Raw genomic sequence first — 24,476 nt, 5'->3', positions numbered from 1 at the left:
AAGTGCCCCTTTGGGGTTCCTTTTTTTTCTTGTCTTTTTGTTGTTTGTGGAGTTTCATGTCATCTAAGATGGGCAAATGCCAGTGTGAGAGACAGATTCCCCATAAAGACTGCCATGAACAGGGTCTGTTTTGCCTTGCACGACTATACATTCTGTTCTATCTGTCAGGCTTTTGTACCAAAAGCTTTGCGTAGTCGACTTTCTTCTTTGGCACTGTATCTTGAGAATCAGGGACTTAAACTTCTCATGAAAAATACGATGGACGGATCTTCCCACCCTGAGGGACAGCTATAAGGGAAGAAGAAGGCCAAAAGCCTAAGTCAGAATCTTCTGCTGTTCGGCCTCCACTGAATGTTTCTTCTGAGGTGAGCGAATGCCCGGAGGTTCACCTAGCTTTTTTGTCAGATTCTTCTTTCACAATTGGGTAGGAGGCCAGCAGGGATCCTGCTTTAAGCACACCTAAGGAGACTTTGCAGAAGTCCATTTCAGACATTCAGGGGGAACCACAGTTGATAATTTCCGAGGGGCCTAGGGGTGTTCCTCAGATTTTAGTCAGAGAAGAAGTCCCTACTACTCTTATTGAATGATGTGCTAGGTCAAAGCCTTCCAAGTTTTATAAGGTAGATGTACCACTAAAGAAAAAACTAAACATGTATCTCCTGCCCCTAAGTATCCATAGAGTGAGTGGCAGGCCTTCACTCAGGGTTTGTATAGTGCATTGATGGAATTTAAACCTCCTCAGGGTGTTTCTGTTCCATCTCCCCCTTGGTCTTCTACTGCTCTTAAAATGCCCCAGGAGCAGGATTCCTCTGAGGAGGAGTTGGATTCTGATGAGGAATCCCTTGCTTATTCTTCTCAAATTCCTTCCCCTTTGGACTATGGGTCATAGGAAGAGGAATCTACCAGTCCAGATAATCCCTTTGAAGAGATTTTTTTTGAGGACACAATTTCCAGTATGGTGAAGTTCTTTAAATGGGATTGTACTCAGTTCTCTGAGATTCATGACAGGTACTATGAGTTGCTGCAGATGGAATCTTCTAAACCTTCTGCTGTTCCTTCTGTTTTGGCTGCTTTGTTGGATGTGTTTTTCAATGCCTCTAAAGCTCCAGACTCTCAGTCCCCTGCTCCCAAGATACCCGATAGGTTTTATAGGGTGCCTGAGGACTGTACATTTTTGTACAAGTGTCTTGCTGCTGACTCCTCAGTGGTGTCTGTAGCCTCTAACATGCCCTCTCAATTGCTTCCTTCTCCAGAGTTACTGACAGGAGAACCATGGAAAGGCTAGCTAAGAAGGTTTACACATCGGCTATCTTGGATTTTATGGCTGTTAATTATGAGACCCATGTATCCAGGTACATGATGGCTCTTCTATCCCATGCTTGTCAAGTTATATCTGATCTTCCGGACTCTGAGAGTAAAACGTCTGCTCTTTCCTTGTTAGGGACTTCTTCCCAGGTGGCTCATCATTCCATCAAGTGGAGTTAAGATGCAGCAAATGCTCTTTCTAGGGCTGCTGCTTTTGGGTCAGTGATGAGGAGGTATTCTTGGCTTTGGCTTCAACTTTTGCATGATGATATCAAGGCTAAGTTGATGGATGCCCCTCTTGATAACAAACACTTGTTTGGTGGAACTGCTGCTGATTTGTTTAAGTCCTTTCAGTATAAGGGTAAGGCTTTACAGGAACTCAAACATGTGTTTGTTCCTCCTGTTCCTAAATTTCAGAGACACTACCCCAATTAGCAAGCCTTGGTTCACAGGTAATCTGGCCCTTCTCCTAAGGGCAGAAAGAGTGACAAGTGGGTTCCTTTTGCTAAGGCTACTTAGACTTCAGGGCCTCAGAAGTCTTCTTTTCCAGATATGCCAGGTGCTGTCCAACTATTCTGTTCTTCACAGCCACTTTCCTCTTTTTCTTTGCCCCCCTCTCTTTCTCTTCCTGATTGGTAACAGATTACTGAGGATTCCTGGGTTCTATCCATTATTCCCCAGGGGTATTTCATGGTGTGGAAATACCTTCCCCCTTTTATGGGTATTCCTCACCCCCTTGTGAACAATTTTCCTTTTTCTCAGAGGTGCTATGGGACCTTTTGACTCAGGGTACTATTCAAGAGGTGCCTGTGTCTCAAATAGGGAATGGGTTTTACTCTAGGATATTTTTTTTTCACAGGAAAGAATGGTACTTGGAGACCAATTTTAGACCTCTCTCTCATTAGAAAACTTTTCTGAAGGTGCCACTTTTCGAATGTTGCCCCTTCAGACTTTGTTCCCTCTTTTGCTTCCTCAGGCTTATATGGTGTCTCTGGATCTCAAGGATACTTATCTCCATATTCCGATCTATCCCCTTTTCAGGAAGTTTTTGAATTTCTCTGTTGCTTCCTGGCATTTTCAGTTGTCTTCTTTGCCCTTGGCCTTGCTGGTACTGCCCCATGGGTATTCACCAAATGCCTCTCTCCTGTGATTGCTTTTTGTAGGCTTCAGGGAATCCAAGTATTTTCCTACCTGGATGACCTACTGTTTCAGGTATCCTCTCCAGAGATCCTGTTGCAAAATCTCCATTTTGCCATCTTTCTTCTTCAAAGCCTGGAGTTTACAATAAACTTCAAAAAGTCTTCTCTGACTCCTTCTCACGACCATGTTTTTCTGGGTTGCAGGATTCAGACAGTGCCTTTGCAGGGATCTCTGCCTCCTCCCAAGGCCTTGACCCTCATCTCCTTGTTTCAAACTCTTTTTCCTCTGGCTTCCATTACAGCCAGGGAGTTTCTGAGAGCTCTGGGTTTCATGTCATCCACCATCCCTATGCTGCCTCTGGCCAAACTTCAGATGAGGAAGTTTCAGTGGTTCCTGAAGTCAGTTTGGCTTCAGCATGCTCATCCCCTAGAATTTGTAGTTCCTCTTCTACCTTATTTCAAGAAAAACTCCACTGGTGGATCCAGCAGTTGTCCTTAAATCCAGGGCTCCCTTTTCATCCCCCTCTTCCCTCTCAGGAATTGTTTGCAGATGCCTCAAACATGGGATGGGAAATGGCTTTTGGTCCCTTAAAGGTGTAGGCGGTCGGATTTCCTCTTCAACAGAAGGAGCACATCAGTGTCAAAGAGATGAAAGCTCTGCTGCTGGCTGTTCAGGCTTTTCATCCTCTTTTCTCCCCAGGACCTCTCAAGGTGTTTACAGAAACACCACAGTGATGTGGTATGTAAACAAACAGGGAGGAACAAGATCTTATCTTCTTTGCCTGTTGGCAGCCCCAGGTTTGGGATCTTGCTGTCCAGTATCAAGTGGCTCTTCAGGAGGTTTACATTCCCTCAGGTCTAAATGTTGTGGCAGACACTCTGAGCAGGTCCTTAACACAATCCCATGAATGGATTCTTCACAGGGATTTGTTTCTAGACATTGTCCACCAGCATAGCTCTCAGCCTCGTAGCACAAAAAATCTGGACAAAGCCAAAAATAATAGTGAGATAAAGCCCCAAACAATAGGGACACATTTTAAATATTGCTCTTATAAACTTAGAAAGTTGCTAGAATAAAAGGTCTTGTGTTATCATACATTTCCGAAGGATATGAAGTCTGTAACTGACATGCCTGTCATTATTTGGTGAAGTCAATCCTCATGGATTTGAGGCAAAAATACAGAAAATCACAAATTTTATGAGGAACAGATCAAAAATATGAAGCAAAAATCTGGACATTTTTCAAAAATCTGGACAGTTGAGAGGTATGTCCACCAGTGGGGTACTCCTCAAATAGATCTCTTTGCCTCCCATCTGAACAGGCAACTTCCTCTATTTTGTGCTAGAGTCCTAGGTCCTCTGGTGTGGAAGATGGATGCCATCTCTTTTACTTGGAAGGGGATGTTTCTTTATGCTATCCTTCCCCTCATTCCAAAAGTCCTGTTCAAAATTCAACAGGACGCCACCCCCAAAATCTTGTTGGTGATTCCCTTTTGGCTGAGACAGCATTGCTTCCATTTTCTTTTGCATTTAGCCTAGGGCAGTCATCACACATTACCTCACAGTCTGGACCTACTCACACAAGACAAGGGATGTCGCATCCATCCCCACCTGTCCACTCTAACTGACTCTGTAGGTGGTAGGAATTTGATTCCACATAGACACCTTCTTTCTAAGGACATGCTTAGGGTCCTGCAGGAGGCCAGGAAACCCAATACTAGGAAATCCTACTTATCCAAATTATTTATTTATTTTATTTATTTATATTTGTTGACCGGGAGTGGGAGGAGGTTTTCTATTTATTGTCTTTCTCATAACCTGGATCCACTTTCTGTGTGACTTGCTCAGTGCTGGGTTGGCTTATTCTTCTGTTAAGGCCCACTTATCAGCTATCTCTGCTTGTCTGCCTTTATTTCCTCCTTTAGCTTGTAGGTTTGAAGCTAAGCAATTCCTTAAAGGCATCCTTCATATTAGGCCTCCCAGGAAGCCTGTTCCTCCTCCCTGGATTCTTAATTTTTTTGGAGAAATTGACTCTGGCTCCTTTTGAGCCTGCAGCTTCAGCTTCGTTACAACATTACTCTTGGAAGACTGTTCTTTTGTTAGCCCTTACTTCTGCCAGATGAGTGTCTGACCTTCAAGCCCTTATGGCTTGTCCTCCTTTGTTGGTGTTTCATAAGGGTAGGGAGTCCTTGTGTACTAATCCTTCTTTTTATGCCCAAGGTGGTTAATGAGTTGTCCCTTAATCAGTCTATTCATTTGTCTACTTTTTTTCCCTTCTCCACAATCATGTTAGATGTGCATAGACAACTCAGATTTTATTTGGATAAGACTAAGAGTTTTAGGAAATCTGATCAGCTCTTTGTTTCCTTTCATCCCAGTTCCTTGGGATTAGCAATATCTAAGCAGACTATTTCTTGGATTTCAAAATCTATTTTATTTTGTTATTCTTTTCATGGTAAGAGCTTTCCTTGAGGCTCATTATACTTGAGCTGTGGCTGCTTCTGGTGCTTTATCCAAGGGTTTGCATACCAGCTCTATTCTTGAGGCAGCTACCTAGCTAGCTGGACTTCTGTGCATACTTTTACAAAGCATTACATGTTGGATGGAATTTCCAGAGCTAGAGCTGGTTTTGCTAGGGCCATCTTTTATGGCTTCCTAGAGAACTCTGCTGGTCCTTCCTCCTCCCAAGTTTCTTCCTGAGGTTTGGCACTCTCCTTAATGTTATGACTACTGCAACAGTGAAATGGAAGGACATAGTACAGTTTTGTAAAATCTTACCATAACAGTAGATGTTCTTCTCTTCACTGTTGCAGTATTCACTCCATACGTCCTCCCCCTAGTTGATTTCTCTTCTGGATGTACTGGTTACCTTTGGTTTTAGAAACAAAACAAGATATGAGGATAATGCTGGACAAAGCGCAACTTGAAATAGCACAAAACAAGTATATCCAGCCGACACATCAGAAATTTCACTAGAACTCATGTCTATTAAAACAACTATTAAAACTCCAGAAAAAACAATTAAAAGATGATTATATTAGAGCATAATGGTTTTGTATTTGATGATCAGCTTTATCTACACAAAGTTGGGGTTGCCATGGGCACAATGTGTGCCAATAGCGCTAACTTTGTCATGGCTTATTGGGAATCTCTGTGTGTGTTGTCTGACCAGAATATTTTTCAACTATCATCCCCTTTTATACTTGTTTTATGGATGATGTATTTTCTTGTATGGAAAGGTCCACAAGATATGCTGACAGATTTTGTGGAGCATTTGCAGAATACTACAAGCTTTCTTAGTTTCACTGTGAAGTACTCAAATAAATGATAGATTTCTTGGATGTTATAATCTATTAAACTCACACGTCTGAGTGTGACGTTATGTAAGAAGCCTTGCAAGAAAGTGAATATTTTACATAGACGATGCATGCACCCACGTTCTGTCCACAGAAATGTGTTAAAAGGACAGTTTTATAGGTTATTTAGGTTATGTTATGATGATGGTGACATACTGACATATTTTGCCCAGCAGAAAAAATATTTTCTCTCACGGGAATAGCTCAGAAGGAAATGTTGAGATGTAGGTTTGAATATGACAGACATTACTTTTCTGATAGAACTAATGATGTTTTATCAATACCCAATGCAAGCATGAATAAGATTAGGTTTTCCCATATCTATTCTAATGATGTTGGCATTGTCTGTGATATTGTGAAGAGGAACTGGCATATTGACATTGCTGATGAGAAATACAAACATTTTTTTGGGTGATGCTCCTAATTTTTGTTTTAAGAACAGTTTGTCCTTGAAACAGTTATTGTGTTATAAACTAGCAAGGCGTAAGAATGACTTGCTATCAAGTCAGAAAGGATGTATCCATGTAAATCTTGTAATGTGTGTAAGTATGTGAATAGTAGTAATAGTTACAAGAATATTGTGACTGGATGTATTTACCGATTTTACTTTTATGCAGACTGTAAACGTTTAAATTGAGTGTATCTTGCTGTCTGTAAGGTTTGTGAATGTTGTTATGTTGGTAAACTGAATAGAACCCTAAGGGACAGGATATGTGAGCATGAGTTTACTTTGAAATCCCAATGCCCATATAACTGATGTTCATTTACATGAGATGAAAATAAAGAAAGATGAAATACCTGAATGGCAAAATTTTCCCAGGGTAAGTAAACTCTTGCCCAGCATGCCCTTTTCTACACTGTAGTGCGCTACCAGAGTTGGTTTTATATATATATATATATATATATATATATATATATATATATATATATATATATATATATAGTTGGGGGCTCTGGGGGGCACAGCCCTCCACCTAGGTGGGTTTTACTTACCTAGGTGTGTGTTTCATTTACATTTGGGGAAGTGTTTACTTACCCTGGGAAAATTTTGCCGTTCTGGTATTTCATCTTTTGCTATTTTCATCTCGTGTAAATGAACATCGGTTATATGCGCATTGAGATTTCGAAGTATATCAGTGAGCATAATAATGATATCTCTAAGAAAGATGTTAGAAATGCCTTTGCTAGGCTTGTTGTAGTTACTTATTCTACCCATAGATTTATGTTTCTGGTACTAGAGTTGATTAAACCTAGTATTAGAAGAGGTGACATTAAAACTAAGACTGAATGTGTAGAGACAAAAGGGATTTTAGAACTGCATGCTGACTGTGGGAAAGGTTTAACTGGTTCTGTACCTTTAAGACCTGTGCTAAGATCTATAGCCTTACCCAGCTCAAATTTAAAAGTGACTACTTAAGGAATGTTTTAACTTCTGTGTATTAGATCTGAGAAAGATCCTGTGATAGGTGTGAAAGTGCTCATCTTTTTATTGTTTTTTCTGGAGTTTTAATAGTTTGTTTTAATAAATGCGAATTCTAGTGAAATTTCTGCTGTGTCGGCTGGATATACTTGTTTTGTACCTCTTGGTTTTCCTTGGACTGGCATTCCTACTGGGGCTTTCAGTTCTGAGGATAATATGCCCAGATGTCACCTTTATGCCCTATGCTATGCGAGGAGCATACATGTGTATCTTAAAGCAAACTAAGGCTTTGGTATACTGGCCACACATTGGGCTGCCCTAGGCAGGGGATCCCCAATGTTATTAATACTGCAACTGTGAAAAGGACATCTATTGTTATGGTGAGATTTCAAGTGAACTTTGTGTAGAAAGCTTTTGATGAAATGATGTTTCAGTAAAAGCACATTCATTCATTTTAACCTACTGTTTTTTTTCCTTACAGTCAAAGCTAGCTTCAACAATATCACAGGGAACTATATATATATATATATATATATATATATATATATATATATATATATATATATATATATATATATATATATATACACACACACACACACATACACACACACACACACACACACACACACACACACACACACACACACACACACACACACACACACACACACACACACACACACACACATATATATATATATATATATATATATATATATATATATATATATATATAGCTCTTCTTGAGTAGAATGTAAATCCATTTAATCAAATCTTACTTAACCGAGATGACAACATCAAAAGCTTACTTTAATGAATGTTCACATCACTGTAATTTTAATCTGGGTAAAGAGGCAGTTGGCCAACATGGGGAAATTTATCCTTTTCTCCAGCGATCTCGTACTTGGTATATTTAGTTAGGGGGGGTGAAGCCTCCCACTTGGGTGGGTTTGACATTCTTTGGTGTGTTTGTTTTTTAATGTTGGCCAACTGCCTCCTTTTATGGATTAAAATTCTCGTGATGTGAACAATCGTTAAAATAAGGTTTTGGTGTTTTTGTCTCGCTTATTCAGTATACTCAAGTAGACCTATATATATATATATATATATATATATATATATATATATATATATATATATATATATATTGCTTTGTAAGTGAGGCATCTGTTTGAAATAGGTATATATTTTTTTGGGGGTTAGTTATTAAAAATAGTGTACTTTAGTGAAATAATTTATTTTGTCCTTTTGTAGCATGTTTTTACTTGATTTCTTACAATTTTATATTATTGTAGATTACATGGAGTTGGGATCTTTCCCCATTTTTTTCCAAGTGATATCTCAGAGATTCATTACCATTTTTTCCATATGTTATCCACAAGTAGTTATTTGTTTTAGTTTTTTTTTTTTTTTATGGAGAGGAGCTAGTAAGTTGAGTGTGTTAAGGAAAGTTTAGATGAAATAATGTACTCCTTAATTGAGAAAGAGGTACTTAATTGCTGACCACTTATGTTTTTAAGTAAAGAGTTGAACAAAGTGTCTTGGAAATGTTTTGTGTGTCAAATTGTCTGACAAGTAGTACTTTGTTGAAACTCTCTCAGTGTTGGGACCAGAACTGCTGTCATAATTATTTATGTCACTACCCTACTGTCATGCCAAGGCTTCAGAAAATAACAGTACATAGTAATAAAATATGTTTTCAGTGTCAAAGCAGTCATTGGCCCTTTAATTTTGTTTGAAATAGCTTCAGGTTGAATGTCTGTGTTGTTTTATAAATATAACAGTTTGTCCTTTATGAAAGTGTGCCCCCTGGCTCTTCTTTTTGCCTTAGTATATTTTCTCATGTTGTTATTCTCTGGACTCTTCTCTGTTCAATATTTCTTTCCCTGGGTCACATTATGCAGGGTATCTTGTTTCTGAAATTATATTTGTACAGACAACTGACTGCTGAATTACCAGAATCAGCAGGATAAACTGATGCTAGATATGCTGTCAGCATACTGCTTAATTGTTGTTCCTGTGAATGTCTCTCGATTTAGCAATTTTTATAACTTTACTGACATTTGACATGAAGTGTTCCACTAGACAATGAGATAGAATAACTTTTGTATGTATAATTCCTTGAAACTCACAAAACTTTTTAAAATGATACTGGTACTTTTCACTTTAAAGTGACAATTATAAGTAAATGTACAAATCAGTCTGTGCTTCTTCTGGATGGACTTTTCTATTTGAACAGGCTTCTTTTGCTTTACATTGGCTTGATATGGCAGTCTAGGGTCTGCTACAATACAGCAAAAGTCAAACTCAAAGCAAAAAAAAAATACATTGGGTCAAGTATGTTTAATCACAACATGTGTACTTAGGGAGACTCACAGTTTGTGCAAATTTAGGCACGCTCTCCTACAGTCTCCATGGTGGGGTCTTCATACCTCACCCCTTTATTTATATATTCTCACTCTGAAGTCATTGCAGCTTAGAGAAAGAACATTCTTAAAGCACTAAAATAATGGTCATTATTTATCCATCACCCACTGATCTTGGAGGAAAGGTATTAACAATATTTCAGTTCTAAGCACATAAACTTCATAAGTATTGAGCAGTCACATAATGAGGAAACAACTCAAGTCAACATGCTCAAAAAGTAAATCACAAATACACCTTGAGAAAGTTAGGCTTGTGAATCTATGATTGTTTTAGGTTTCTTGGAATCTCATATTTTTGTTCATGTTTACAATCTTCTTTGCTATCTCATATTTTCCTCTTTTCTTCCAGCAAGATTTGCAACTGAACCTTATGTCTCACTTCTTTGGCAGGTTTTAATGCAAAAGAATGGACACCTTTCCTTTTTAGTATATGACAAAAATGCAGGCATTAGTCTCTTTATTCTGACCTGTTCTTCAAAAAAGTTTGTGTATTTTTTTGTAAACTGCTTTTCCAGTTTCTCTTACCAATCTTTTCTAATCTTCTCTGATTGATTCTTATAGTTACCATGCAATAATTTATATGCCCTATTAATTCTCCCTTTTATAACAGCAGCTTCTGTTCTAGATTTAGCTAAAAACTCTACCAAAGCAGGTCTTTCACTTAATAGTCCCCTATCCCTTTCTCTTTTCTATACTCTGATATTAATCCTGGTAAGGAAGTCAGTCTCTAGCCTGATGTCCAAATGTCTTTTTGGCCTCATCCCACTCTATTACTTTTTTCACTGTAGTTATTTGCTCCCAATACTTTGGTTCATTTTCCAGTTTTTTCCAGTAAATTTCATCCCCCTCTTACCTATTTTCTGTATCCCTGCTTGTAGTCATCCCTATTGGCAAAATTTCCTTTCTCCATTTTCATATTGGCTTAGTTCTTAGAACACTTTCTATTTTATGTATATAATCTGTATGGTTGTTATTCTTCTTGAGGATCTGCATGCAAAATCCCACACACACTTTATTTCCTGATCCCCCCCCCCAGCTTCATCATCACCCCTTTTCATTTCGAATTATAATATTCTGCTTGTGTTATGTATATAAGCCTTAACTGTGTAGCTTTAAAATATCCCTTCAAATCAGGTAATCCTAATCCACCTTGTTCTATTGGGAGGATCAACTTATCCCACTTAACTCTTCCCCTCTTACTCTCCCAGATAAATTCCTTCAACTCTTTATTAATTATTGTCCACAACTTCTCCTCTGTTTGATACCTGGCCTATGTATAAAACTAAAGGGACTAAAAGCATTTTCACTGCTTGTGTCTTACTATCCATGTCTATAAATAAGAGTTTCCAGTTTTTCAATTTTTGTATCATCTTTTTAGTCTCTCTTCCCACATGTCCTTAGCTGCCAAAACAGAAGCAGTTTTAATCCATACTCCTAAATACTTTATCTTATTGTGTCCTCATAAATATGGGTATTGCTGATCCAGTGTGTGTGTGTGGGTACATAATTTATGGCTATAGGCTTTGTTTTATCTTCATTAATTTTAAATTCTCAAAAAAACTGAAACTGTCTGAAAATGTTCCACAACACTTGATTTATCCGTACAAAATAATATTATCTGCAAACATAGCCATTTTTTCTTCATTACCATATCAATTATATCCTTACATTCTTAAGTCCCTTATTCTCTTTGCCAGTGGCTCTAAATATTAACCAAATAAAGAGCATACCCTTCCTCATTCTTCTATTCAAACACAAATTATCAGAGAGGAACCCCTCACACTCTAATTCTTGTCACTGATCCTTCATATATCCCCTTAATTAACCTTATTACTTCATCAGGGAATGCAAATGCTTCCACTGCCCTGCTCATAAAATCCCAGCTTACTCTGTCAAATGTTTTCTCTGTATCAAGATCCACCACCAGCAGGGGTATTTTCTTATATTCTGCTTCCCTCTGGATCATCATTGTTTTATTAATATTGTCAGATGTTTGCTTCTCCTCTATAAAACCATATTGATCCATATCTATCAAGTTTAACAACACCTTTCCCATTCTTTAGTTAGTATAGACATAAACACTTTATAAACAAAGCAACAAACTTCTTTCTTATAAACTAAAAGAAAGACACTTGAAGGCAAAACTGATGTTAAGCGCTTTCATTCTTTAATGATATCTAGAATTTATAAACAAAGTTCAAAGTAAGCCACAAGCTGAAACTTTATAAACATGGTTTAAAATTGATATTGTCCTATATGTCACTGTATCTGAAGCGTTTTTACCATCTTTAGGTAATAACAGCCACCACACGTTTCTTCTAAGATGTTGGTTCTTCCCTTCCTTTTAAAATACTATTAAACAAAATCTTCCAGATCTGTATCACTTTCTTCCCTCCTAATTTCCAAACTTCCATAGGAATACTGTCTGTTTCTGGAGACTTTCCTGAGGATTAATTATACATCACTGTTTTTATCTTATCTCCTCCCATCTTAAGTGTTAGTTGTTGAGCCTCATCAACCTCTAACCTTGGCATAATTAAGTTTAATTAAGTTAAATTTGTGCTTTTTCTTGATTGTCACATGCCTCTGCTTTATACAAATTATCATAAAATTTTCAGACTATCTCTAATACCTGTACAGGATTTCTGGTTATTTTTTTTGTTATCCCCACATTCAATAACAACCCTTTCTACTTTCTGTTGCCTAAGTTATTGTGCCTTTGTTAGCCCCTGTAAGTAATTCCTATTACTCCTTAACCATATCTTTTTCTCTTTTATTTCTACCCTATTTTAAACTCCATTTTCGTTTTATCCCACTCACTAGCTATAACTGCTGAAGATATTTCTATTTTCCTAATAACTTTAGAGTACGTTCTACTACCCATTCATTAAATTCCTCTCTTTTTAATAGGTAGGTAGGAAAGTGCCAGTGTCTCATTTTCACTTTTATTTATTTATTTATCATTTGTTGACCGGGAAAGTCCGACTAGGTTCCACAGAGCCTGTTTTCAGTGGAGGCCTGGGGAGAAATGCTTCAGATGCATGTCTTTGGAATGTGGGAGGAAACCGGAGTACCTGGAGGAAACCCATGCAAACACAGGGAGAACATGCAAACTCCACACAGAAGGCACCCCAGCTGAGAATCGAAACGGAGAACCTCTTGCTGTGAGGCGACAACGTTAACTGCTGCACCACTTCATTACCCTGTATTTCTATTTTAGGTTTTATTGGTGCAGGATTTGAAATAGTTATTGCATGTCTGTCGAAGCTTTCAATTAAATGCACATTTTTCTGTGAAATATAATTTCTATCTAGTTGAGCCCTATTATTGTACCTTGGGGAATAATATGTAAATTCTGTCTGAGTTCCTGATACTGAATTCACATCTTCGGTACCAAGCATTTTTATAAATTTCTTCAGAAATCTACCCTCTTTTGTTATATTTTCCCTTCTAGGTCCTCCTGATACATCCTCACTATTGCAAATCAAATTCCAGTCCCCACATATATAAGTAATATGCCCTGCTGAAAGCTGATTTTTTTTTCTCCCAAAAATGTCTTAAGTTCCATAACAGCAGTTTTTGGTGGAATATAAATACATGTCAGTGCAATCTTCCCTCTTGCCAATAGCCTCGTACTCCCACAAATCTACCATTATTATATTTTTTCCTCTTCTGTCACTATTGGAGCCCCTCTAGCAAATAGTATAATTATATTCTGCTAAATATCCATTCTGAAATCCTTTCTTTGTCAAATTCACATGTTCATTTCATTCCAAATGTGTCTCCTGCAGCATTTCTATCTGCACTCTGCATTTCCTTATATAATTCAGTACTCTGTTTTCTGTCTATACCTGTAAGACCATTTACATTCCAGGATACATAGACAGCATAGCCACTATGATAAAAAAACTATTGTTCTCACCTATTATACATGACACTTTTTTGAATGTGTATTTCCAACTTTTGTGTTACATGCACGTGTTAATGTTTGGCAGGCTGATGATTTACACAGTGTTGATTCTCATCTCCATTTGTACCTATGTTACATTCTTCAAAACGTTTTGTTTTAATGACAAACCTCAAACAAAAAATCTAAATACATTTTCACAACACATTCTCTGTTAACTTAGAACACACACACACGCACACACACTGTGTATATCTTCAAAAAATGAAGTTTAACCCTAAAGATATGTACAATTGAACCAAATTGACAGTTTCACCCTAGGCATCGCCTAATCTAAAATTAAGGTTACCTGTGCTAAAACGCATATTACAGCCTGTGTTCTCACCTACACTGATTGCTCTCTCTTCCCCTCCCAGATGTGAAAAAAATGTGTACATTCATTTGTTCATAAGGAGGTTGTACGATTCACCAAAGTGCGAAAGTACAACCTTCAGATCTTCAAAATTATGGAAAAAAAGTGCGACTTGAAAATGAGCGAATGCACATTGGCATTCGCTCATTTGACGTTGGCATTTTGGGTGCAGATCACACTATAGTGAAAATCGGGAAATAAATCCTTTCCCCTCACTGTAGTGAGATCTTTGAGTTTATATATTAAAGTGGGGGGGGGGCTTGCCCCCCTGAATAACGTTGTAAGTAACTTTTTCGATTTCGAAAATGGATGAATCTCATTATTGAGATTACCATTTTCAAAATCTTGGTATGTTCGGAGTGTTGTGATTCGACATTTAAAGTCGCACAACAGTACGACTGCCAAAATGTGTTTCGGACAAATGAATGTATACCATGAAAAAACAGCTTGTATGCTTTCAGAAAACAATAACTTATAGCCCTAAGAAAAAGTGTAATGGCTATCTTTAAATAAAGCTAAACTGTACATTGTTTTATTAAATGCATTAAAAATATTAAGGCTGCTAAGGAGGCTGCTATCTCTTACTCATTTCCAATAATTTCAAATGTTATTTTCCAAAGCATTGTTTGCCATTATACCTTTACATTTTCCTCAGAAAAGAATGCCCAGAACTCTTAAAATGAATTGCTTCCACCTGCAGACAGTTTGTCTCTATGTAAAAATAGTCATCAATGAATATTTGTCAATTTCATAAGGAACAGAACATACAAATGCATAATTACTGCAGACTGACACCCACTGAGCATTTGCTAATGAAAAAAAGAAAAAAAAAACAAGCTGATATCTTTACAGATGTAGGTAACTTATCATGTGTCCTTCCATATCACTGTTGCAATATTATTCACATAAGGATTTCCTGCCAAGGATAGCCCAATGTCCAGCCAGTATACTAAATCTATTAGGTTTTATAGGTGCTGTACATCACATGTACAAACTTTACAGTCAAGTCATAAATTTAACATAGGCAGCAAAAGTCTATTCATTCTCAGCCACCTTTTCTTGCAAAGCCGTATTTTACAAATACAACGGATGTTTTATATGCTTCCATTTATTTGCTAATTTCTGCATTGCTTCTTCCTGTTCATCTCTACCTTCCAACACCACAAGTTCAAGTTCAAGGTACTCCTGATTTTCTAGTCAACCCCTGTACTTTTTTTTCTCTCTCTCAAGCATTTTCCTTTTGGAAAATTCGAAAAGGTTTCACTGGCAAAGTCTCCCCATGAGCTTTATTGACAGAAACATGAGAAGCAGAATCCCCTTTAGTTTGCTGGCTCACTTTTTGTTGGATAAACTTTTTTATTTCCTCCTTCGCCTGTTCTGCATCCAAAAATGTCTTTATCCAGGAAAAATATTCTGAAGACAGCTGGATACAGCAGTTTGAATCTCACACCTGTCTCTTGACATTCCTTGATTGCCATGATAAATTTGCTTCTCTTCTGCTTGGTGTACAGTGAATAATCATTTTCCAAAAACACTCTGCTGTCTCCAATTTTTAATATTTTTTATTTTATTTATTTTATTTTGCATTTGTTTACCAGGATGGACAAGCTGGGCTAGAAGTGCCCATTTTCAGTGGAGTTCTGGGGAGAGAAGCTCCACATATAAAACATTTCACATACAATACAGAATTTACATTAATAAAGTCATTTAGAACATATTGGCAGATTATACAATTGGTGATAAAACAGTACATAAGTGATCTTTCTCAAATCAAAGATATTATACAAGCAATACAGAGTATATACATGAGAACATTCCATACGAGTAGTTTTCAGCTAGAAAAATTTATATAGGACACTTCATGCAGTGGTTGCAAAGCAGATATAGAAATTAATTAGAGCCTGGGTACTTAAAGTTTTCACATGTTTAGAAGATGTAATAGCTGAGTGATAGGCTATATGAGTCCTGTTGCAGGAATCAGCAAAGTTGGAGGATATTGTTGCAGATATAAGTGGTGGTATGATATTAAGGGAGGCTGCGAGAGTACCTGAATGTCTCGCCTGGTTCAATGGTAGGTCTATAAGGGTTAGGAAGAGAAGGAAGTAGACAGGAGGGATCAATGGTAGGACAATGAGGGTTAGTAGAAGATGGAAATGGACAGGATGGAGAGGAAGACTAGGTAAAAAGACAGGTGGATGTGAAAGGAGGATGCTAGAGTAGTGGAGTGGGGGTGAGAATAGTTGTGATGGCTGACGTTAGGTTTTATGAGATGTGATGGCTGACGTTAGGTTTTATTAGATGTGGTGTTAGCAGATATGCACAGCCAAGATGAGAAGAGATGTTGTTTCAGAGATGTCTTGAAGAAGGTTACTGAGCAGGTGGATCTAAGTGCTGGGGGAAGGGAGTTCCAAAGTTTTATGATGGTAAAGGAGTAAAGCATCTGGCCAGCCGAAAGTTTGGATTTTTCTACATTTATGAGCAGTTGGTTGTTGGATTGGAATGGTCTGTTAGGATGATATAAAGTAAGTATAGAAGATAGATCAGGGCACATGGATGGATTATGAATGAGATTGTGAGCTATAGTTAGCTGGATAAAGGTGAGATAGTTGGGTTCAAGCCATTTTAGGTTGCGTAATGATAAGCAGTGGTGGGATGAGTAGGAGGCAGTAGTTACAAACTTAGCAATTTTGTTGTAACATGAGTCTAGTTTGGACTTTAGAGAGGACTGAATGTTGGTGAGGAGGGGGGTACCATATAAAAGACAGGGTAATAGAAAAGAAGAGGGAAGGGAAAGTCGGGCTGATGCACTGAGTAGATGCTTGTGTCGGTAAGAGTGCCAAGCTTTTGATGTGTCTTTTTGACATTGGACCGGATGTGCAGGTCAAATGTGAGGTTTTTGTCTATGATGACACCTAGGCATTTTGTGCTAGGTACAGTATCAATGGTGGTACCATTTAGGGTTGAAATAGTGAAGTCCTCTTTTTGTAGGGGTGTGGACTTTTTGGGGGTAAAGATTACTAGTTTGGTTTTGTTGGGGTTCAGGGCAAGAAGATTATTAGACATCCAAATTTCGGTGGAGTTGAGGGCATTTTGGGTGAGTTGGTGTAGTTCTGAGGAGTTTGCAGTGCAGATGATAGTGGAGTCATCTGTGTACTGGATGACTGAGCCTTGAGAGACTGTGGTGTGGAAGTTATTGATAAATATGCTAAACAGAAGTGGGCCTAGAATGGAGCCTTAATGAACACCAGTGGTGGTGTTTAGGAAAGGGAAGTAAGAGTTCTGCCATTTAGTTGATCGTTGCCTGTTGGTGAGGTAATTAGTGAACCAATTTAGAGTTTGAGGTGAGGTACTTATGTTAGAGAGTTTTGTTAGAAGGAGAGAGTGGGATATAGTATTGAAAGCTTTAGAAAGATCAAGAAATAGTGAAGATATGATTTTACCAGCATCACAGGCTCAGTTGACAGTGTCCATGAAGGATATGAGGGCAGTGGTGGTACTATGTTCTGGCCTAAATCCGTGTTGGGTGGGAAAGAGGATGTGGTTGTGAGTCAGATGGTGAAGAAGTTGAGAATGAATACATTTTTCCAGAATCTTAGAGATGGATGATACTATAGCAATAGGGCAGAAGTTGGTGGTGTCTGTCTTGGGGCCACCCTTGTGTAGAGGGAGGATATAAGCTTTTTTTTCTAGATGATGGGCAAATAGGATTCTTGGATATATCTGTTGAGAAGTATGCTGATAGGGTAAGTGACTGAGCTGGCTGAGATTTGCAGGTATTTGGCTGGTATATTGTCAGGGGCATTTGTGCATGGTTTGAGTTTTAGAAGCAAGTTTTTAATAGTCAAGGTGGGTGTAGGTGACAGAATAAAGTTGGGAATAGGGGGTGTACTGGTGTTAGCTGTGGAGAGCTCTGTGGTGGACAAGTTGGTCTTGGGAAAGGTAGTGGTTACATTGGCTATAGTGTCTATGAAATAGGAGTTGAAGGCTGCAGCAGTTTCAATGGGTGTTTTTTTTGGGTCTGGGCAAGGATTATTACTAGAGCCTTGGTTTAATAAAGAGTTGAAAGAGCTCCAGAGTTTCTTTGGGTTTTTCTTGTGTTGATTTTGTAAGGTAGTGTTTTTTTTAGTTTTGTACTACTAGGCACTTAACCTGGTTTCAGAGATGTTTGTATTGGGTGAGGTCAGATGGGTTTTTGTTTTTTTGCCAGATTTTCCATGATTTATCCCTGCATTTAATGAGATCCTTAGTGGATCTTGTTAGCCAACTAGCATGATTGGTCTTTACTCTATTTTGTCTAAGGGGAGCGAGATTGTTTAGTATGCTGAGGAAGGTTGAGTTGAAGAACTCAACTGCCTCATCAAGGGGAAGTGATTTTAGTGCATCCCAGTTCATGCTAAGCAACCTTTGGTTAAAGCTAGATGGATGGAACTGAGATTCATCTCTGGTAACCCTGTACTGATGTTTATTAGTTGTTGTGGTACATTCACGTTGTATAAAGGTTGGTAAGTGGTCACTTATACTATTGGAGAGTGTACCAGTGGACGTGATCTTATTTGGGTCAGACACTAAAATCCAGTCTAGGATTGAGCCATTTGTATTAATTTTATGAGGCCTGATTATAGTGTTAACTAGCTGGGTGAACTTATATAGATTGATATTGCAGTTAGAGTGGTGTGGGGATATGTCTAGCCAGTTGATATTTATGTCTCCAGTATGATAGTCTCATTTTTTATGTTAGTAGATGCCCAGGCAAGGATTTCCTCAAGAATTGGAATGTTATTGCCTGGGGGAATGTAAATGACTATCACACAGAGGTTTTTACATTTATTAATTTTAAGGAAAGAAACTAGAAATTTGGCTATGGAGAACTTTGCCCTTCTGCCACAGTTTTGTTAGGATCAAGTTTTTCTGTTGGTCTGACTTTATCTTTACTAATACAGGTCTTTGCTGCTTTCTCATAGCCAGATTTGGAGCATACACTCAATGTGCCCTTTCAATTAATATGTCCTGCTGCTGAATACCAGTCCAGTTGGTTATTTGTGCTTTCATAAAATTAATACAATGTGCTCCTTTCAGTTTCTGTGGTATAGCAGAAAATCTCAGGTTTTCTCTGTGTGCTGTGTCTTCTAATTCTACCATATTTTGAAACATCTCTTCTTGAGAAGTTTCATTCTCAGCCAGCCTTTTCTTCATTTCGACATCTGATTTTTGCAGTTTTATCAGTTCATCTGAATCGCTAGTTAAAGTTTCTTCTAATTTTTCCAGTCTTTTGTTTTTTGAGTTGATATACTTCAGTGTTTCATTTATTTTAATCACCTTTGAGTATATTTGATTATTTTTTCCTCTAAGTGACTGGAAGCAATCTCTTGTACCAAAGCTAAAGCTTGAAGTGCTTTTTGATGAACAGCTAGATTATTCTTCCTAGACGGTGTTATTTCGTCACCTTTTCTGGTTGATTTTCTTTCAGGTTTTCTGAATTGTTTTCTTTGTTGGCATCCAGACAGTGTATTTACCAGCTAGTAACTAAATTTTAACCAAAAAGAAAGTTTCACTGGTTCCATTTCCAAAGTTTCTCTTTTCACAGTGGGAGAGCTGAAATTAAGCTGTTGGTCAGTGGGCACTTCTTTATAAAAGATTTTAATTGGAAATTATGTATTTGAATTATATGCACAGACTCTGTTGTGTAGTGGTTCGCATTAGTGATGCACAACACTTGATTCTCAATTTCACTTCTCAGTTGGGGTGTCTTTTCTGCTGTCTCCACATCCTTCCTGTCCCTGCATAGGTTTTTGGCAGGTGCTGTGATTTCCTGCTACAGTCCAAATATATGGCACAGGTTAACAGGTAAGCCCATAAATTGTCCAGTGGTGTGCATGACATGTGAGAGCGAGTGTGCGCACATATCTTATAATGGGTTAGAGTCCTATTTAGGATCATTTATATGCATTGTTCCCCCTGAGTGCTAGGTTATGAACCTACCAGGGTCGTAATATACTAGATTTTGTTTGTGTTCCCAAAGAAATTACTGTAACTTCAAGTCAAGTTTTACCACCATTGATGTGCAGTGATCATGGGGTTATTAAGGTTAATTTGTTGCTAGATAATTCTGCCAAACTGAAATCTAAACCATTGCACAGAAGGTTAATTACAGATTATATGGAAGCAAAACAGTCATTATGTAAAACTAACTGGTGTGAGGTGTTCAGTGGAAAAACTGCAGATGGAATGTTTTGAAAGAGAAATTGTTTGAGTGCAAAAAAGCCAAAAAAAAAGTTTAATATCAGTATCTAGGCATACAACTTCAGGGGGATATATTTCCACAAGAACAAGATATCTGATTAAGGTTAGAGACAAAAAAAATATAAGAAATGGAAGAGGTCAAACTACAATTTTGAAAACTGAAATAAAAAAGCTGGACAAACAGATTAAGCATAGTGTGAGACAAGATCAATAACAATTTGAAAAAAATTTATATAAAGATATTGAGCATAATACGAAACCTTTTTATTGATACATAAAATGTGGAAGGAGTAAAGACACACAAATAGATGAACTGTGTGCAGATTCTAAAATTTATTCTCAGACACAACAGATTATAGATATATTTACAAATTATTATGCAAAGCAGTTTGGCTCCACAAAAATGGTGATAGGTTGTCCTAGTGACATCCAGGTAACCCCAGATACTGGAATCAAATTAGATTATATTGAAAAAGAACTGTGCAAACTGGATCCAAACAAAGCACATGGAGGAGACGGAATTAGTAACAATGACCTGCGAACACTTCAGGAAGAACTTACACTACTATTATATCTCTTATATATCAATATGAGGAGATTCCTGAAGATTGGAGACATGCACTTATTAAACCTGTCTTTAAGGGAAAGGAGAGTAGGACAAACCCAGAATGATATAGACCCTTAAGTCTACCTTCATTTTGTAGAAAATTAATGGAGAAGGTAATATTGGATAAGTTATTGTCAGAACTGGATAGGTTGGGACTAGAAACCACATATCAGCATGCATATGTTGAAAATAGATTTATTACCACCTGTAACATGATGTTCTATAACAATATAATAACAGCTATGAATGAAATATTGTGCTATGATGTAATTTATATAGACTTCACTTCAGCATTTGACAGGGTCATACACAAAACACTGATCAATAAATCAGTGCAACTAGGTATTGATGTACTCTTGATAAGATGGATGGCTGCATGGCTTACAAATAGGACATGACAAGTATCATACAGCAACTGGACAGGTGAAATCCTTGGTTACAGTCAGGGTGTCCCACAGGGCTCTGTCCTGGGTCCTTACTTGTTAAGCTTCTATCTTTCAGACCTAACTTTTTCATCTGAGGTGTTTTACAGTCTATACGCAGATGACCCGAAATTAGGTAAACTGATCACAAGTGTTACAGATAAGGTATGTCTGCAAAATAACTTGACTAAATTGACCATTTGGGCACAAGAGAATAATATGCTGATAAATACTTAAAAAACTAAGCATATGAGATTTGGGAGACATAAACTGAAAGGTGAATATTTAATATAACACAGTGATTGAAACTGTAGACTCATTTAAGGACCTGAGTATATTGGGTAGTTTCAGCTATGAATTTTTCTAATCATATCAACCAGTTGGTTAATGATAGTTATAGAACTATAGGTTGTATAAAAAGATTTATAAAGTCTAGGAAATTAGAAATAATGAAGTAATTGTTTGTTAGTTACATTAGACCCAAACTTGAGTATGGCATAACAATATGGAAACCCTATAAGAAGACAAGCATGAGTAAACTGGAAAGAGTACAGCAGAAATATACCAAGGGCATCCATGGATGTGAAAATCTAAGTTATTATGAAATAATAAAATATCTGAACTTGTGCAGTGTCTCTTACAGCTATCTAAGAGGAGATCTTATTCAGGTATATAGGGTATTTAGGGACAACCACCTCTGGGAATGTTTGGGGTTATCAGAAAGTACTAGAGAATAATCAGACAACCTGCACAGGAGATCCTGTAGGAATGAGAAGTGTATTAATTGGTTCTCTGACAGAGTAGCTGATGCATGGAACATACTACCAAATTACATTAAAGTAAGCACTGGTTTAGATATTTTTAAGAACAGCCTGGACACTTATTATGGGAAGAAGTGTTTTGGTATCCTGGCAAGCTAGAAGGGCACTTATGCCTGTGCTTGAAATATTTGTATGTATGTATGTATGTATAATCCTACATTGGATGACTAGGGTATTCAGAAAGTGAATAAATATATAGAGTCTTCTACTATCTTTCTGCAAATCTGGCATTGTTCTTAACTTATTGTATATATATAATATCATCTGTCAATATAGATCCTGTGTCTAGAATAATTTTTTACTTTTCTGTTTAACATGCTTACTGCTATTTCTGACATTTCTACATTGTCTTTTGCATTTACTGCACATGTAATTCTTCTTTCACCATTGGTTGCCATTTCTTTACTTCTCTGTCATTGCTTCCTGTTATATTACTTGTATATGTTCTGCTAATCTGGTTTGTGTGCTGTCTCTGCTTATAATGTTTTTCTCTATTGTGTTGATCATATCTTATACTTCTGCATACTCTGCCAAAATGATTTTGTCTTTTGCATTATACACTCACTTACCTAAACCTGGATACTGCCCCATATCAGGATAGCTCTACAGCAGTATCAGCAATATCTTTTATAACTCTTTTTTATATCAATTAAATATGCTTATTTTCTACCCCGATCTTTCAGTTCACGCTACTTGTCTTCATTAATAATTTCCCTTTACTTCTATTTTATGTACCACTTTTTTTTTTGTATCATTTAATTTTCATCATCATCATCATCATCATCATCATTTCAGGCAGTATTCCAACTCAGTTTTACCACCACTTCATTAACTCAAGCCTAGCAAACACTAAACAAATCTCTAACTTGCCATCCACTATCCTGGAAACCCACAATAATGTGCAGCAGTTCATGTCCACACCTGTCCCTACTGCAGCAATAAAAATATTTACTAAAATTAAAGCTGACAATCCTGGCAGCTGATGATCTACCAACAGAATACCTAAAAACTGCAGGCACATCTCTAGCATTCCCTGTCTCCATCCTAATCAACAGATCCATACATGAAAAATATGTCCCAACAGTCTGGGAAAAATAATTTATAATCCCACTCCATAAAGATGGCAACTTAACAGATCTGAATAATTATTGACCTAAAGGGATCTTGTCACTCCATCCAAAATTCTAGAAAGATGGATACACTCCCAACTAATCAAATTTCTCAATTATCATAGTTTACTTTTTCCTACACAGCAAGGATTCCAGCCAAATCACAGCACCACACCTGCCATCCTCTATTTACCAACACCATCAGTCAATACAAAAACAATGGGGACCTAGTCTCATCTGTTTTTCTTGACCTGTCAACATTGTTTTACATGATATCTGACCAGAAATTATTAAATGAACTAGCACCTCTCAGTCTAAACAAATCAGCTCTAATCTGGTTCCATAGTTATCTGTCAAATAGGTAACAAGCAGTTAAGTGGAAGCAAAACCTCTCAACATTCCTGCCAGCTACAGTTGGGGGTTCCCCTAGGTTCAGTACTTAGACATCTCCTTTTTAGCATATTTATCAACAAGTTCAATACCACTGCTCAACAAACAACTCTTCAATATGCATATGATGCAACACTCATCGGTACAATCACTACATACCCTACAAGATATCACTCAACAGGCTTTCCTATCCACAAAATCCTGGCTCACCAATGCTAGCCTACTCCTCAACCCCAAAAAGACAAAACTAAGGCTCTTTACCCCAAAAAGTATCATAGTACAAAAACACAAATTTCACATTCTGTCATCTGACAACACGAAAACTGAACTCGTACCCCAAACAAAGCTACTCTGAGTCTTACTTAATTACAAACTTAAATACAACCAACATCTGCTGCAGGCCATCTAAAAGACCCACTGGAAACTAGGGTCACTATACACTGTAAAATGCTTTCTCACAGAGTCTACATAGGTACTGCCTATCTACTTCTATCCCTTCTATATGCATCCCCAATCTTTACAAATCTCAATACCACCTTAAAACTAAACTTGGCACATGTTGCAATAAAATAACCAAATTTGCAGCAAATACCCCACTAAAAACCCACCACTGCATAGCTCTTAGAAATTTGTACTGGCTAGAACCTACCCACTACCTTACATATGTATAACTCAAGATAGTTGGCAACTTAATTCATTTCCCTAAAAAATGCCTATCATTGAAAAATGCGCTCCAACCATAATTCAGTTATAGACTACTACTGCCAAGTAGCAAATCACTCTTCATGTCTAAAACAAGCAACTCAGCTGGGGTTTCCTCTATACTCCCACCAAGTCGCTATAAACTGGAACTCTGTCCTACTGAAAATAAAACCGACAAACAAGACTCATAACTTCAAGTTGTTACTAAATAATTTCT

The sequence above is a fragment of the Protopterus annectens genome, chromosome 2.part0 (assembly GCF_019279795.1).
Source record: "Protopterus annectens isolate FY-2018-M chromosome 2.part0, PAN1.0, whole genome shotgun sequence".
In the NCBI taxonomy this organism is placed as follows: Eukaryota; Metazoa; Chordata; order Ceratodontiformes; family Protopteridae; genus Protopterus; species Protopterus annectens.
This window is presented reverse-complemented; position numbering follows the sequence as displayed.